The sequence below is a fragment of the Balaenoptera acutorostrata genome, chromosome 4 (assembly GCF_949987535.1).
Source record: "Balaenoptera acutorostrata chromosome 4, mBalAcu1.1, whole genome shotgun sequence".
NCBI lineage: Eukaryota > Metazoa > Chordata > Mammalia > Artiodactyla > Balaenopteridae > Balaenoptera > Balaenoptera acutorostrata.
The window spans coordinates 90,287,443-90,304,650 of record NC_080067.1 but is presented as its reverse complement, the minus strand read 5'-3'; the positions used below and the strand labels follow the sequence as shown (position 1 = coordinate 90,304,650).

The 17,208-nt window shown below is 38.3% G+C and overlaps 1 protein-coding gene across 3 annotated transcripts in view; it reads right to left on the bottom strand.

The window, feature by feature from the left end:
- Positions 1–17,208, bottom strand: part of ZBTB20 (zinc finger and BTB domain containing 20) — an 808,814-nt gene that overhangs the window by 309,517 nt on the left and 482,089 nt on the right. The window contains exon 1 of one of the 3 annotated variants that reach the window (XM_007181901.3): positions 2,809–2,944. The exons of 1 other annotated variant lie outside the window; for it this stretch is intronic. The gene's annotated coding sequence lies outside the window, so the exon portion shown is untranslated. Of the gene's footprint in view, positions 1–2,808; positions 2,945–17,208 lie in introns of those variants that run through there. One more of the 3 variants, XM_057544982.1, reaches the window with a different exon arrangement.

Here is a 17,208-nt window from a genome sequence, read left to right as displayed (position 1 = left end):
GGATTTCAATAATAAAATATTTTCTAAGTATTAGATATACAGCTTGCCCTCAGTGCAGTCCTAATAGACATCATCCCTACCAGGGATGAACAGACAATTCTCCCAGCAGTCTGTGCAGCCTAAGTGTTAACTGAGGAAGGCACAACCTAACGTAGGTCTTGGTGGTAATGGGGTAAAACTAGTTACATTTTTTTATATCAAACTTTAAAAAAATTTTAACACTATTTTCCCTTTCAACTTCTTTCTTTCGAAAAAAAGAATTAATGGAAAATCCCCAAGAAACATTATACACACAAGTAGTATGGTCATAACTAACATGGCCTAACTGAAATAGGCAAGTTTTCCATTATATACCATTAAACTTTCAGCACACTGGTCCTAATAAAACTCTGGGACTGCTTCCTATCACAATGACAGCTCAGGAATTTGATGTGCCTCACAAACTATAGGAATTGTGAAAGGAAGCTGCCTCTTTGTTCTAGAGGTCACTGACAGACCCTGATGAGGCTGTAGCAGGGGTCAGTCTCTGTAGGGACCACAGGGATAAGCGAGCATGCGTGAGTTCAATGGTTAAGAATCTGAATCGCCCAGAGTAGCAAACAAAATTCCGAAGCCAAGTATCACTGTAGTATGCTGGATGACTGTACCAGCTTGGACAAGAGTACACACAACAGGCACACACAATACACATCTGGTTAAATGTAAAATCAACTATTGCTAAAGCATTTTCAACTTTTAGGAGGAATCTACTGGCAATGTGTTAATAGCAAGGAAAACTAAAACAATAAAATAGCATCTCTTTCCAAATATTTAAGAACATCGAGTAAGTGCCCCTTAGGCTGGGTTGTGGTTCTTGGAAGTTTTAGCCTATGAGAACCATATTGGGGACTTCAAAGACTCCTCCCTCTCTCCAAAGAGCAATTCACTTCAGATGCTGCCACACAGTCAAATGCTTTTATGGCCACCATGTTTTTTTGTTTTCTGTTTTTTCCACTCTTAATATTTTGGAACATGCTGGATTCTTGAAATTGGAAAGAAGACAAGAAAACACAGTAAGATCAAATACCTCTGAAAGAGCAACTAAGTAGGGACCTGATGGTAAAAGACAAATACACATTCCAACCGAAACTCCACTTCCAGGGAGAGTGTGAATTATTAACAAGGACACGGAAGGCATGTATTGGCACCAAAAGCTGGTCTGTTGACTCCTCTGCTAGTCTCATATCAGACAGCATGCAACCACCCCCATTTCATTCCTTCGACAACTTCCCAGAGCACACTCAATCAGAATCTCTTATATTGAGGACAATACTATATTTGGGTTTAATACTGTGAGGACAGTCATCTAGTTTTCCTCGGTCACAATGATAAATTTCCCTGGAACCAAATAAGGATTCTCCTTGCATTCTTCTGTTTGATATCATGAATGCAGAAGAATAAAGGAGAGGGTATGACAAATAATATTTTCCAAAGGTCGGGTGGAGGGAGTTTCCCTAACATTTAAAAACAGCCAGTTCTTAGCAAAGTGATCTTTAGAAGAACAGTATTAACAATATTCTTCTGCTATGCATCCACTTCTCTTTCTTGCTTAGCTGGGTACATTATGTATTCTGAGCATAATGTAAATGTGCAGAAGAGAGATGCATGAAAAGTTGGTAGAAACTCCAAACAAACCATGAATCCCACTTTCACTTCCCCCTCCTACCACCCCGACTACTACCTCCCAGCTGCACTCACTCACCTATCTCCCTCCTCCCACAAGCATGTTTGCCAGGCCTGCCAAGGCTGACATCCATCGGTGGCAGCATGAAACCTAAGCCTGCAGGCTCCTCCTGAGCACAGACTCAAGGCTCAGCCATTGTCCATAGAGTGCTCTCAGCTGTGCACAGTAAAATCTTCATCAGGCCGTTGGATTGTTTGGTAGCTTTTTAAAAAAACTGCATTCTTTTTTTCCTTTTGAAAAACACTCGTTATTTCCTGACTGCCTCAGAGACACCAAGAATAGAATCCTTGACACATCAAATTCTGGAACCTCACCACTCACCAGGACTATGGTTCCTGATCCAAGGAGTATCGACTGAGAATCAGCACAGTCTCTTGAGAGTGTCCAGGCCTGGCTGCTAAGCTCCCTGCTCTGATTAGTTTGTCAAGTTCACAGTGTTCCAGAGTGCTGAAGCACAGAAATTAGGGAGGGGAGGTGGAAGGAAAATCACTGGAGCCTCTTACGATCTAACTTCTACTAACTGAGAGGAAATGTCTTATAAATAAACAACAGCAAGAGAAACAAAAAAAAAAAAAAAAGGAAAAAAAGCCCATCCCGTCCTGCCAGAGGAATGTTCATTATTGTCTCCCGACGGAAAACTTTACACCACACCAGAATGCAGCCATGTCTCCTGAAACTACCTCCCTCAAAACAGAAAGAAAAAGAGAATCAGAAAGAAAAGGAGAACAAAAAAAGATTTTTTTTTCATTTCCTTGAATTCTGTTGGGAAGTTCATGTCAGTTCCCAGTAGACAAACTAAGCAGTTCCAACAGTGTCACTGCTCTAGGATTTCTTGTGGAGGCTGCTTATTAGCAAAATTTCATTTCTGCCCAGATCATTGCTGTGCCATCCAGACATTTTCAGAAGGGAAGTTCAGGGAAGGGGTGGGGGGAGGGTGCGATTGTGGAGGAGAGGAAGGAGAGGACAAAGGAACATTCCTGATGAACCGGAATGCCCTAGACACGGCCATGAAAAAGCCAGCTCCACCCGCCACCCCACTACTGCTTGTTGAGGACTTGGTGATGCAGTGTGTTTAATCTACTTACTCTTTCTGCTCGGGAGGCTGAGGTTCCTACATTTCCAGCTCATGCTGGACTGTACCGTAAGCAACAAGTGAAATGAGTTCAGTGATCTCATTCTAGTCCTTCGACTCCTGTCCACATCGCTAAGCGACTGCACAGCTTGGCACAGGCCAGGATGAGTCAGCAGTCTCTGGTCATGAGAGGCCAGGCCTGGAATAGCAGGGGGGGTTTAGGTCAGAAGCAAAATGAAGCAGAAAGGCAGTCTAGATGGCAGGGCTCAGCTCCGCAATTCACGGAGATACTGCAGGTCAAAATGAAAGAGCCTCATCAGCTCTGGGGTGAAGATTGTAGGAGTGTACAAAAAAGGAGCAGCAAGGGAAAAACTTAGAACAGCTGCCTACCAAACATAGCAAGAACAAATTAGAGTACCACAGACAGAAAAAGAGGGCACGGGTAGAGCCCTGGAGGAGAAAAGATGCTCATTAAGATCTCTGGAATACCTTTTTTTCCATGTGCTCCTGAACTTGATTTAAGAAACAGTGGTTACCTATACACTATCCTGGTATTTAGGTATTGCTTTCCCAGTTTGGTAAGTAGCAAAACAAACAAAGAAAAGAAAAGCACTGCAGTAGAATAACAAGAGGAAGCCTCATGTTCCATAAAATAATGTAATTATAAGTAAAAGCCTAATATCTCAAAGATGTGCATTTGGGTCAATAGTGTCCTTGAATAGCCTGTAAAATCTGGTCACAAAATGGTTAAAGAGAAGCACTCCTTAAATTAAGCTTGGATGGCAGTAGAGAAGAACTAAGAGAAAAGAAAGACGTAAGTTCAATGATGGAACACAGGGGAAATATGAAATTGTGTCTATATTTCTACCCAGTGGGGTCAGCATAGACCTCCAACAGCAAGTGACACTTCTAGTCAACAGGACTTTCAAACACCTCTTCCTGTGCAGTAGTACTGTCATAAGCAAGAGGAGAGGGAAAAGAAAACAGCCAGAGGAAAAAATCAGGTTCAACCTGAAAAATAAATCAGTAATAAACATTTTGTTTTGGAGGAGGCAAATCATCTGAATGAGCCAATGGATAAAGAAAAGACTTAGTGTATGAAACAAACTTAGAGGAACCATTTCTAGATAAGGAAACTGAGGTGGGGACAGAATTATCAGCAAATAGTGGTGATGGCCCCCAAATAAGGAAGAAAGCAACTTCAAAAGTCAGATGGGATGCAGCAAGAATGGCAGGGAAAAGAGAATACCATCAACAGAGCTGGGAAATGCTAGTGAAATATTTCTTTACAGTGCTTTGAACAGAACTAATAAGGACCCACCATATATTTCTAATTGTTATCCCTTAAGGACATACAGATGTGTAAGATGTGTAAAAAATGTAAATTTTATTTAGTTTTCATTCCAGAGATCATTAAATCATCTCAACATGTCTTTGATAAACGCTTAACCTTGAGCAAATGAACTTTCTAGCCTCAGTTTTCTTTTCTTTGAAATGGAATATTATCACCTTGAATTATTGTAAGGACGGAATCAGTGTTTGTCAATCCTTATCACAGTAGTATCTATCACAGGTTGAACACTCAATAAAGTGTTATTGTTTATATTTGATTATCATATCATCTTCATAAGTGCCAGTGAAAGAATCATTCCCAGTGTCGTTGCACTGTATTGAGTGGAACCAATACGAAGACTCTAGTAAAATCAGTTGAGCAACATTCCTCAGAGAATGTTGCCTTAGAAAGCTTGTTTCTATCTGGAGACGTTAAACATTATGCTTGAACACAGAGGATGTTAAAAATCTATTATGTTAAAATCTTGATTTGGGGTATCTATGTTGTCAAAGCAGCTTGGAGCTTAATAGCATTCAGTAACTAGAGACCTAAAAAAGAAAAGAGGGATTTTTAGAAGCTTCTCCAAAAGCAACAGGATAAAAGTGCTATCGGCCTTGACCGCATGATGAGGGTTTTTTACCAAAGGGAAAACTTAGTCCAGTTGATCATCCCAGCCTAATTGATTAATTGTGGGTCTGACCATCTGGCTGATGAATGCTGACACCCAGCAGTGATTACTGTGAAACACAAATCCGGATGTGCTCTCCCTGATGCCTCCCACAATAATGGCAACGCTGAACTTAAGGTTAGTTTTTTCAGGCCTCTTGGCTCAGTCTCTTCATGGAACAGCAGTTGTGGCAGGGAATATTTTACTAGACCTGGTCAAGCATTATCTTCTCTTATTTCAGTTACCCACCCCTTTCCAACTCCACGCCTACCTGCTCCTGAGCCCTCTCTTGTATATAATCACTTTTCATGCAAAGCATTCCATCTGTAGTTTTCATCATACTGTCTGATTCTCTCATTTCCGGTTGCTCTATTCTGAAAAATATTTGATTGGTCTAAAAGACCTGTACTGCTATATCACAGGGAATCCTACTGAAACATTTTTATCGTATCTTCTTTGCTACTGGTTTACTTCAAATTATCCTGTGCTTCCAAATAAAGAAAATTATTTCACCAAACTCATGAATCTGATTATAAGGCCCACATATGGCTCAAGTTCTTCATGAGGTTAATAGAATACAAGGGTTAACAGAAGATAATTTTTGCATCTTAAACCTACATCTGATCCTTAGTTAGGGTGTCCGTTGGAGAAGATTCTCCCCACAAGGACTCTGGAGCACATTTCAGTGCTAGAGAAAAAAGTCAGGCTCACATAAATAACAGGAATCAATAGCAATGCCACCCACAAACCAATCAAGATAACCTGTACATGGGAGAATTCTCTAACCAAATCCAATTTGAATGCATAAATATAAACCCTGGAGAATTACAACCAAATTATTTTATTATTGTGGGAAGGCACAGGGGAGTAAACTGACATAAAATGTCTTGCAGAAAGTTGGCCAAAGAGTCACAATGAAGGAGCATCATCCATTTCCCCTCTCCTTTTCCCAGACTGACTTCCATCTCAGAATTCATCATTTTTCTTGCTCCCCACAGATGCTGAATTCTATGTTCCAGGCTGGGTTAGTGTTAATTTTCGGTAGAGAATGGCAGTAGCATGCTGAACTACAGAGTTCCAGACTGGGAGTTGGGAAATGTTTTTGGCCTGACTGTCAGTAAACAACTATGTGTCTAGGGCAAGTCAAGTCCCTTAACTCCCCATGTCTCAGTGTCTTCATTGAAAAATGATAGGGTTGGACTGCCTGAACTCCATAGTCTCTGCCAACACTAAGATTCTATGGTTCTATAGCTCATTTCCTTTTTCTCTCTGGCACCAACTGCTCAACAACTCTGCTTATAGTCATTTCTCTGCTCTCAGTTACTGATGGAAAAATATCGCCTTCATTTACTACCCGGTATTTGTAACCTTTCTCTCTTTTTTTGATGCTAGATATTTTGAGTCGTAAACATGAACATATCCAGATAGATGCTTTAAATTTGAAAGCATTTAAGGAGAATAGCTTTCCCATGTAGAAACATTTAGTGCAGCTCGGCATGGAGGAAGCCAGGCATCCAAAAGTGGAGCAAAGGGGCCAATTCACAAATGAGAGGAAGCCTTTCATAATAAGAGTCTCCAGACTCTTCAATTTAGATAAAGCTACCAAATTCCAACTACTTTTCCAATCAATCCCAGACACCCTCACAGACACTTAGGACTATAAATTTGAGGACCAGCACTGGCAGTGATGCAGTTCTTATTTCACCTCCACCATGTATTGCCAAGTAGGATTTAGGATGGCATAGTAATAAGAGCCAAGAGGACAATCTGTCATTTATTTTCCTCCAAACTTTTCAAAATTTCCCATTTGGGCTCTGTTTCCCAGTTTTAATTTGGTAACTGCCATTTTTCAGCATTTCTTTTAACAGGTTACTAATAATTTCTGATACAGGATCTCATATTTCATTTTGTGCTGCTAGAACTGCTGTTAATATTTCATCTGCCTTCAATTCAGCTCTGAATAAAGGCTGCTGGGTTTTTAATACATGGTTAACACTTTGGTTCTGGGGATTTGATCACCAGTGTTCACCCAGTTTGTCCATATCTTGTTAGGTAAGAGTAGTAGATTATCTCAGAAATATCTCAGGGTGTGTGCTTAAACATTCTGGGGTTACATTACAGTTTCTTTTTCTGGATATTTGATGAAAACAACACAAACAAGTGTTCTGTGTTTGTTCTCCCAGGTAGTTTGCTATTTACTTCAGTACGAGTGTTCTGGAAGCAGAGAGCAATGGTTTAGAGCCAGGGCTCACAGGCAGATCTAAGTTCAAATTCTGGCTCTGAAATGTTACTACACATACCACATTAGGCCAGTTCTTTAACCTTCCTGAGCTTATATTTTTCTATTTGTAAATAGGGATAATAACGGTATCTACCTCTATTGCTATGAGTTCTCAAAAAATGATGGGTATCATAATTTCCCTAGCATTAATAATCTACATATTCACATTATAGTGTTATTATTTTGCAACATCTTTTCAAGGCTAACAAATTATTTTTGAGTCCAGTCTTTTGTTGTTTGCCTTATTATAGTTTACATTTTAAAAAAACTCTCAGTGAAATCAAGTAAAATATTTTAAAATTGGGTCCTTAAAACCATACGTACAGTTAAAAATAGTATATAGCATCATATTCTTATGTCACTTTTCAATGTAGCATCAAATTCTCAAAACTCTTTGTTCATCTAATAGCCAGGCCTGGATAAGGCACATCATACTGATGCTAAACCATTCCATAAAGAGATGACTGACTTCCCCCTACTCCCAAACAACACATTATTTCAATATTCTTTGGTCATGTATCAGTCAGGGTCCATCAGGAGAGAGAAACCACACAGCAATTTGAATAGGAAAAATTTAATGTAAAGAATTATTAACTGTAACAGGGGATTGGAGTAATGAGGAAGTAACTAATAAGAAGAGAATGGTAAATTATATAAGAATAAGCAAATATAAGGAGCAATCACAACTTCTAGGGCTGATAGAGAGTGCCCAAGGAAGAGTCCCTTACACCTCTAGACTGGGATCTAGTCCTTGTTGGACAAGGCATACCCAGTGAATGAATGAATGGCAAAGAAGTTGCTGGAGAGCTGTGTCAGTAAAACTTGCTGGAAATCTATACTCTAGGGTGCCAGGGAAGCTGTTCACAGGGAGGCTGTCTCATTTGAGGCACACTACTACATAAACCACCCGATGTGTGTATGTGTGCACGTGTGTGCATGCACGTGTGTTGGGTGCTGCACGTAGCCGCTGGCTGCTGGGCACTGGAGAAGCTACCTGTGCTTCAGCTGCTGGTCACCGGGGCAGCTGTATGTGCTGCAGGAGCCAGGCCTTAGAGAACCATGCACACGGCAGGAGCCTGCCAAAAAATACACGGGGGCCAGGAAGGAGAACCTCTTTCTCCTATAATGTCTGTCTGATTCCTCACTGACAAAGCACACTCACACAGTTAGGAAAGGAAAAATATTTAAAGGACCTAGATACATTTTTGCAGAGCAGGCAAGGAAGGGTAAATTTGGATCTGAGAGGCAGTATATTGATAACTGGTAGAGTTATTTGCTTACACACTTTATGAAATAACTCACTTTGGAGATTACAATCCAGTGTTCTCTTACTTACTATACTACTTACTAGGCCTGCTGTTTACCTTTAATAATATACTGACTCTCTGCATAATGAAATAAATATTGTCAGAATTAAGGAAAATAATATTCTATTAAATAAAAGTGGCAATACTTGTATCTGTATAATGACCTTCTTTCCTCCACAAATGCTGCCCACATACGTTTTCATTGTTTATAATTAACAGATTAGGAAAAAATGTAAAGAAATACTAAACTATTGACCTAAATTTACACATTAGTGATCCCAGTCCAGAATTTCAACTAAGTGGGTAATCAGGAGAGTCACTGAAAACAACCCACAGCTTCAAGAGTGGTAAAGATGACCTCAACTATTATTTTTCCTTTCTCTCTCCTTTTCTTTTTGTTGACTCTAGAACCCATATTTGCTGTTCCATGATTCATTTTTGGGGAGGCTGTTAACTATAAGTTGCTATTTTTCAGAAAAATGTCACATATTTAGCAGGAAATTTTTCCTATGATTCTTGTCCTATATTATTCTACCTTCAGTATTAAATAGAAAAGCATAAGTAAATGACCAGCTTAATGCATTCCTCAAGGTATACAGTGATCATTGTCAGAAATAATTTTACATACGGATGGGGAGGTATACTCAAATACCTCCACTGTTTTCACCTAATTCCTTAAGAAGGGGACAGAACCTTTTATTCTATAACTAGAGGTAGGGTTTAAAAACACAAACACTTGACATTAGAAAGGGTTGTGGTGGTGAGAGGCTGAGAGCACAGAAAGCAACTGGGTGAGAAGAGGGTCCTGTGGAGAGAAGACTGTCTCAAGACTAAGGCCACAAAGCAACCATCTCACCCATTCATCTGTTTTTACTGATGCCTGGCTATAGCAATACTATCTGTTCCCACTATTATGGGAAGGATCTACTTGTTTCCTTCAGTTGTGTTTTCTGAAAACCAGTGCTATTATCAAGCTAAACAAGCCCTGTTGGGTTGTCTCACGATCATACTGTAGGCAGAGCTGGCAGCTGCAGGTGGTTGTCTTTAGGATTTTCTTTTGTTTGTGTTGTGTGTGAAGACTGAGGATAAACCTAATGACCCTGCGTACATTTGATCCCCACCTCCCCAGCAAACACATACGCACACCTCTCCCCTGCAATTCCTGAGTCCAAAAGTAGATGATGACAAAGAAGAATCGTAAGTCCATGTGAATCAGGCAGGCAAGTCCATTTTATTTTAGTCTGCCCTTCTGTTCAGTTGGCTTTTCTGCTCTGACCCACTATACTTACCCTGTCGGCTGCTCTTACTAGCGACATGCCTTTTTAATCAGCCTTCCTGGGGTCTGCATTTGATTACAGCATTTGTGTTCTATTTTGATTCTTTTGTACTATGCCCTGTGGTGTTAGCTTGAAAGGTGTTATTTATAAAATGAAATTCTATTGTATTGCCACTTGGATTCAAAGAGGGCATATAATATTAATGCAGAATGTATTTAATATCTTGAATCTATTAAATCAATTTCTTCATGAGAACACAGAATGGGAGGGAGGCAAGTGGGTTGGTAACCCAGGTAATAAGACTTCAGAATCACCTGCACTTTCCTTCACAAGCATTCATGAAAGCTGGCATGAGAATCTTTCTCTTAACGTCAGGGTTTCCAGAAGGAAGAGACTACCTTTCCTCAGCCAGACCAGTGCAGTGTGCACCTGTTTAAACATTCAATCGTGAAAACCAAACATTTTCCTAGGCCTCAGATGCAAATTTTTGACTAAGGAAACCATGAGACGAAACACGGATATGACTTTTTTACTATCTAGGAAGATTTAGGTAAAGAAGGAAACCTAATCACCTGTTTCCAAGGAGCTGCTTGCAGGATTTGTAAAAAGAAGTAAATTCATTATGTTCCTAACTCCCCTCAAAAGAAGGCTAGGAAAATTCTAGTGATGCTAAGAACTGAGGCAGTTTCCAGGGTGGCATGTTCAGAATGACGTTCTCGCCTAGCAAAAGCACAGGTTTCTTTATGGCTGCTGGGCCTATAGTCAAATGTTTATGGATCAGATTGACGAAGGAGTCCCCAACTTTTCTTCACTTCTAATTTTAGTGCAAACTGAAGACTGGAACATTATATCACTATATCACAACTTGCGTGTCACATCTGTTGCTGTACACATTCCATTCTTCCACTATAACCCTTTTTTTTCCTGGTGATACATCTGAAATCATCAATGGCTGCTCTTCAGATAAAGAATAAGGAAGGATCAGGTGTGGAAGATAGTTTAGCAATCAGGCTCTGCAGAACTTGCTAAAAGAAACTGTCACTCACAGGGGAAGCTGGCTATGCAGTCCTGGAGTGAGGGTTCCTAGAATTTCACCTGTTCTCACTCACTTGCTCATTGTATAACTCCAGGAAATTTAGGGTCCAGTTTTCTAATCACTAAAGTTTGAATAACTATATTTACACCTTTCTACTTGCATTGGACTTCTTTAGGGATGAATGAGATAATGGTCTGGAATGCTCTAAATTCTCTGCAATGAAGGTGGGATACAACTGCACAATATTATTAAAATGATAGTTCAGATCCCTTTTTTTTGTTGTTTCTCCAAATCCAGATATGAAAAACTAACAAATGAATGAATTTCCTCCCCTTTGGGAATGAATCATATGCCCTCATTCATAAATGACATCCCAAACATGAGGAGCTAGGATGTGTTGGGAAATATACATCTCAATCTTGAATGCATCCAGTTGTAAACCCCTTGCATGAAAAAATCACGTTATTTATCTCTGTATCCATCTAGGTCCTACCATATTGATTTGCATCATGTAAGTATTTCATTAATATTTGTTGAATTGTATGAAAAATGAGATCATACAATTCCAGAGTTGAAAGTTGCTAGAGATCATGTGAGTCCAGTTACCTCATTTTGCAGATGAGAAAACTGATACCCAGATAAATTAAGTGACTTATCCAAGTGCAATATTAATAACGTTACAGGTCTTTGGAGGAGTTAAAGATCTGTCACTGGAAATATAACTCAATCAATTACAACAAAATGAATGTTCTTTTGTCAAAATAAAAAGTATTCTTCAGCTCAAATAATCTGAAGTATTCTAATCTAACCAAGGAGGCTGAAGCCTAAAGCAATAAGTAAACTTCACGAAATGGCTACAGACCATAAGTGTGCTAGAAATGCCATTACTAAGGTTATACATTTTAATACCATGCCTATCCCCCACTCCACTGGCATATTTTTCAGGTAAAGTTAAGGTTGTGAAAACAAAAAGGAATTGCAAATCCTTAAAATTATGTGGGATTCATGGAGGTGCAATTCAAAAATGAAACTACTTTCATTTATTATTTCAGTTTACTATTTAGCCATATTGTAGATGGTAAACCAAATTTAAATTCCAGGGTTCGGGAAACAAAATAGGACAAGACACTTTATCCTTTGTTAAATAGAAAGTGAGCAGGACTATGAGAAAGATAATTTCCCTCCAGTGGAAGTTACTCATGTGGTATTTGCAGAACCAAGTTTGTTTGACTCTTGGCCTGAGTTGTCTGGTTAAATCAGTACCATGACAATAAAAGCCAGTCAAACTATCCTTTTGACCAACTTGATTTTTTTGAACAGTATTAAATTTCTTTTTCTTTACTTAAATCAATCATGATATTTAAATTCTTGATTAGAATGTAAACAATTTGTAGTCAGGTATTTTAATGATCTCCTAAAAACTGCAGCAGACTGACTGGCATAGAACAGGAACTGAATAAAAGTAAAATGTCAATTACTGTAGAGTAGGAATCTAGGAATCTCCAGCGAACTACTTCTCATTTTTCCAAAGGTCCTTTCACAGTGGAAATCCCTGAAGGTCACAGAGAACAGAACTTGGAGAAAAGGGGGACAAGTGACAGCAACAGACTCTAGGCTTCCAATAGTTGGAGGGCCTGTTGGAGACTATCATTTGTATATTACCAAAACTTTACTCCAGAAACATAATCAGGTTTTCACAGATCAAGTTCAAATTATTAACTTGATATTTCAGCCTCCATTTCTTGCTCCACCTTGCTTAGGCATCCCAGGTTCCAGTACTAGCCAACAAGTATTCTAGAGTGTAGCCAGACTATATTAGTGTTTCCCTTTATCTTGGTATTGCCAAGTGAGTCCTAAATTTTAAATTTTGTATCCTTCCTATTATCTCCATGATTTATTAAATCATGTCTGGACTTCTGGGTTGGAATATTATACATTCATTTACTATGATTCAATAAGCATCTACTATGTGTGAGACACTAGGAAAATAAATAGGAATAAGCCTTACTTCCTGCCTTCAAAAAATTGAGGAATTCACAATGCAGTGTCTACTTCCCATATATAGCATTTATGTTCCTGACTTTAAGCTTTTGTTCTTCCCTTAGCTGGAGTGTCCTATTGTCATTCTTTTATCAGTCTAATTCCTTTAGTTATCTTGTAGTCCAGCTTATGTTCTATCACAGCCGTAAATCATTTTCCAGTTTTTGTAGTCCACATTAATTTTCTTTCTTCTTTTTTTTTTTTTTGACTAGTACAGCTGGAATAGACACTATTGCCTACTCAATATCTATTCCCCCATTTCTTCCTACCTACAGACTCCTATTTTGTTCAGAGTGGCAATGTGCTTAGCCCTGAACGATGAGTTATAATATTTCTAAGCCAATTATGACAAATCTGTTCCCTGATTTCTTTGCCTCCCTAGCAACCAAGGGTGGCCTTGGGACCCAGTCCTAGTCAATAAGATCTATGTGGCAATCTGCTTGAGAAGCTGGTTTCTGAGAAAGCTTTTTCTTTTCTGATAGAGGTAAAAAGTGATCCCCTGCTTCCCTCTTCTTCCTTTGAATATGGACATTATACTTCCAGCTGCAGCAACTATTTTGTGAACATATGGCAACAAGCATGAAAAAAAAAGCAAAGATAAACCCAGAGATTTTGACCCTGAGTTTATCACACACCAGCAGCTCTCTACCTCTGGACTTGTTACGTAAGAAGCACAAACCCCTATTTGTTTAAGCTACTCAAGTCAGAATTTCTGCTACTGAATGTATTTCTAACCAAGAAATAATTTTCATATGTTGAGTTATCCAAACTGTTCTTCCTAACTAGATGGTAGACACTGGTCACATTCTTGGTATTTAATAAATATTCATTTGCTTCATATCTTGATTATATATACTAGGCGTTCAATAAATGTAATGAAATGCTCACTCTGAAAACAAGGGGGAAATTTCTGTTAAGAAAAGAGGATTAAACCAGGTCAAAACAGAAAATTTTGAGTCTAAAATAAGAATTTTTATGACAAGAATTTGTTACAACCTAGTTCAGTTATTAATACAATAAAAACAAACTTGTAAAATTTTCTAAAATTAGTAGAAATATATTTTAAGTAAGAAATAAGACTAAGCCCCAAAGGCATGGATGTTTTAAAGAAGAGATGATATAAATAAGATTTCTACTAAACATAGAGAAAACAATGCAACGCAGCTCTGGCTCTGTTAAAACTAAGTGAGGAGACAACACGCGTTAAATATCACTAGCGACAAGACATTTTCTCTACCCCTCAGGTAGCACAGCTGTGACTCACCCAAATGCTCCACACTCCTTAGCACGCTAATTAGCTTCCAAAACCTTTCACCTGACGTTTGAACCCACGAGTAAGGAAACTATTACAGTATAGCATTTGCTTTTGGAGAAAAGGCTACATAAGTTAGGACAGAAGCTATTTTCAAGTCTTCCAAATATTACAAATAATGGGGAACTGTTGAAGAGAGAAATAAGTAGCTTTGGGTCGTTTTAGGTTAGTGACCTTAAATATAAAGTATGATTTAATCAGAAGCCAGAGTAATCATGGCAGGAGGTGGGGAAAAAGACTGAGAGCTGCCTGGATCTGGGGAGGACTTTGGTGGCAGCTTTCAGCTCGAGCTAAAACTGCAGGATTCTGTCAGAGGCTCCACAAACACAGGGCTGCATTATGTAATGCATCTTGTATTCCTTTGTGAACTATTCCACAACAAAGTTTCATTAGTTTCCCCTCTCTAGACATTTTACCACTTCCAGGCTGCAACTTGTCCAGAAGGGAAACTTTCTACCTCAAATAAAAGTTTAAGTTGCAAGAAAACTGACATTTTTCCAGGAACTAAATCAAATAATTTGAACTTTATACAGACTAGGAAAATACTTCTTAAGCTAGGTGGACCAAAGTAATCTCATTTGAAGAATTTCCAGATAATTCAGCAAATTCTCTCTCGAGCTGTCATTTTCTGGTTATGTTATTCTGTGTTCAGTGTACCACTCTCAGAGGGTCACCGTTCAATATAGCACTTTATAGGCAAAATTGGAAGACAGCATGTTGCGTGGATAGTACATAGCAATGCATTCTCATAAATAGTACCTTTTTTTTTCAAAACAAAATTTATTTTTGTGCCTGTCATGAGGATATTCTAAGGTTAAATACAGTCCTACATTATCAAATTTAGTTTTGGTGTATAAAAATCTATCTTTTAGCAGTCTAATTATTTTTATCAATTACTAATATAATATTACATAATATTATTTTGATCAGCTGTAAAAATAATTTAACTGTTGGACAGATTCTCCCTCGTGACATTTCAAATGTTGGTTTAATGCCTGTCAGTTAGACCCCTATGAAAGTGACTAAGGTTTACTGGGGAATACTGCACAGAACATGTCTGTTTGAGTTTCTGGGTTGTACATAGTCAAAGTTTAGATGGGAACCCCCAACGACCAAGTGGTATAAAAAAACGTGGAATTTGAATCTCAGCAGGTGACACTCTTCCTTCTGACTTGGTCTTAAATGGATGCCCCCAGACTGTCATCTCTTGGGCAGAGCATGAGACCGAAGCATTCAATCGTGCTTATAGTGTTTAAGAGCCAACTTCATGGGAATTGGGAATCGGGGCAAGTTACAGGTCAGGTATAGGAATTTTGATTCTGCTGGTCTTTTTTCATTCAAAATGCATCACTCTTAAACCCAGAATTATGTCCTATAAGTTGAATAGTCATATTTCCCTATTTACTCAGGATAGTTTCAGTTCCAGCTGTTCAGGCACAATTATTAATAGTGGTCACTTTCACTCTGAAAATTGCCCTAGTTTGGATGATAAATTATGGGGTTACCCTACATACAAGCTTTAAAAAAGTTATTTATAACACCATTTACAGTGATAATCATTCTCTTTAGGGCAAATTAAAATAGTCACTATTGGTCAACTTCTGTAAAGAGAAAGAGATAAACTAAAACTTTATTACTTTAATCCCAATGCTTCAACTGGAGAGATCTTGCAATATAAAAGTTTATTTTAAGATAAGAATAATTTCGGAAAATCATATTTCTATGAATTATTTAGGTTTTCTAATCTTAGGTAGTACTGGGGTTTTTTTAGCCCTATTTCATACAAGAAGGTATATCTGCCCCTAAATTTTGTTGTAATGAAAAAAACACAGTTTATGAAGTAAAATTCTTTAACTCTTGGATCTGAATCCTAATTCAACTGTTTGCTCAGTTGGCAAATTCAAATAATCTCTGTGAACATCATTATTATTAACCCCTTCTAAACTACCTTTAAGGACATTTTAAAAACCAGAAGTGAAAGAGCTATATAGTCTGTAAAAAACTGACATGATTTCAAAATAGTTATTATTATTAGTTTTTTATAATAAAGACGGCTTTTGGATGGACGGCAGAAAAACTGCAGTAGCTAAGACTGAGCACACATATGGGAACAGGGGTCTTTCTCTAGAATCTCCTTCTTTTACAGCTTCATCACATTTCTGGGTGACACCTGTGCATGGACATTGGTGGCCCACAAAGATCTAAGGGGGAAAGACTATGGACCCTGTGCACAGAGGCCTGAAAATGAAAGGCTGAATTTTCAAGTACACAATTGTGGTCAAAGGTTTTGTTAGTGGTTTCATGAGTTTCTGATATAGATAATCTTTCCTCAAAGGAAAAAGGAAAGGGAAACTTGGGAGCAAGAGGAGCTGGAGTAGAAGGGCTAGTTTGTGGAACAGAACAATTTTCTCTTTGCTCATCACATTTTAAAAAGAGATTCCTGGATCCCTACTGACATACTCCTCTTTCTTCTTATTGATGATTCTACTCTTTCTTCTCTGAAATTCTAAATTCTTTGGCCCAGAAAAAAATCTAGGTGTTCAGAGTTAATTCTCTTAGTCTGACATCAAAATTACATGGAAAGTGTTTTTCAGTTTTTCATCTATATGAATGTAATCAAATAATTTTATTTTTTAAAAGGTCTCTGATCTTTTCCCCCAATTTTTAAAAAGACATTTCTTTCTTTTAGTAATTATAGGAAAGTTCTTATAAATTGCCCTTCATTTAAATAATTAAACAGGTAAATATACTAAATGGAGAGTTAATCCTTTAATGTGTGGCATTTTTGTCTGTTTACATTGACTACTGTGAGATTTAGGGCTCTAGTACCTAATGTGAGGCTCAAGACCTTCAGGTTTGCACAAAATTCTATCAAGCAATTCTCTAATAATTCTCTGTTTTAAATATGTACTATTTGCAAAGGTTACTGGTAGGATAAAAGAGGAGTGACTGGTGAGAGCCTGCAGAGGGGAGAGGAATGCCAACAAGACTGTACTTGTGTACCCATGGGCTGAGAAAGAGCACTGGAAATCTCCCCATCACTTAGAGAGAAGAATCTCTCTCACACATTCCATCTATTAGAAGTTCATTTGTGTTTAACAAGCCCCTGTTTTAAAATGCAAATCTGCCTTGTGAACCTGTAAACCTCATTCACACCTTA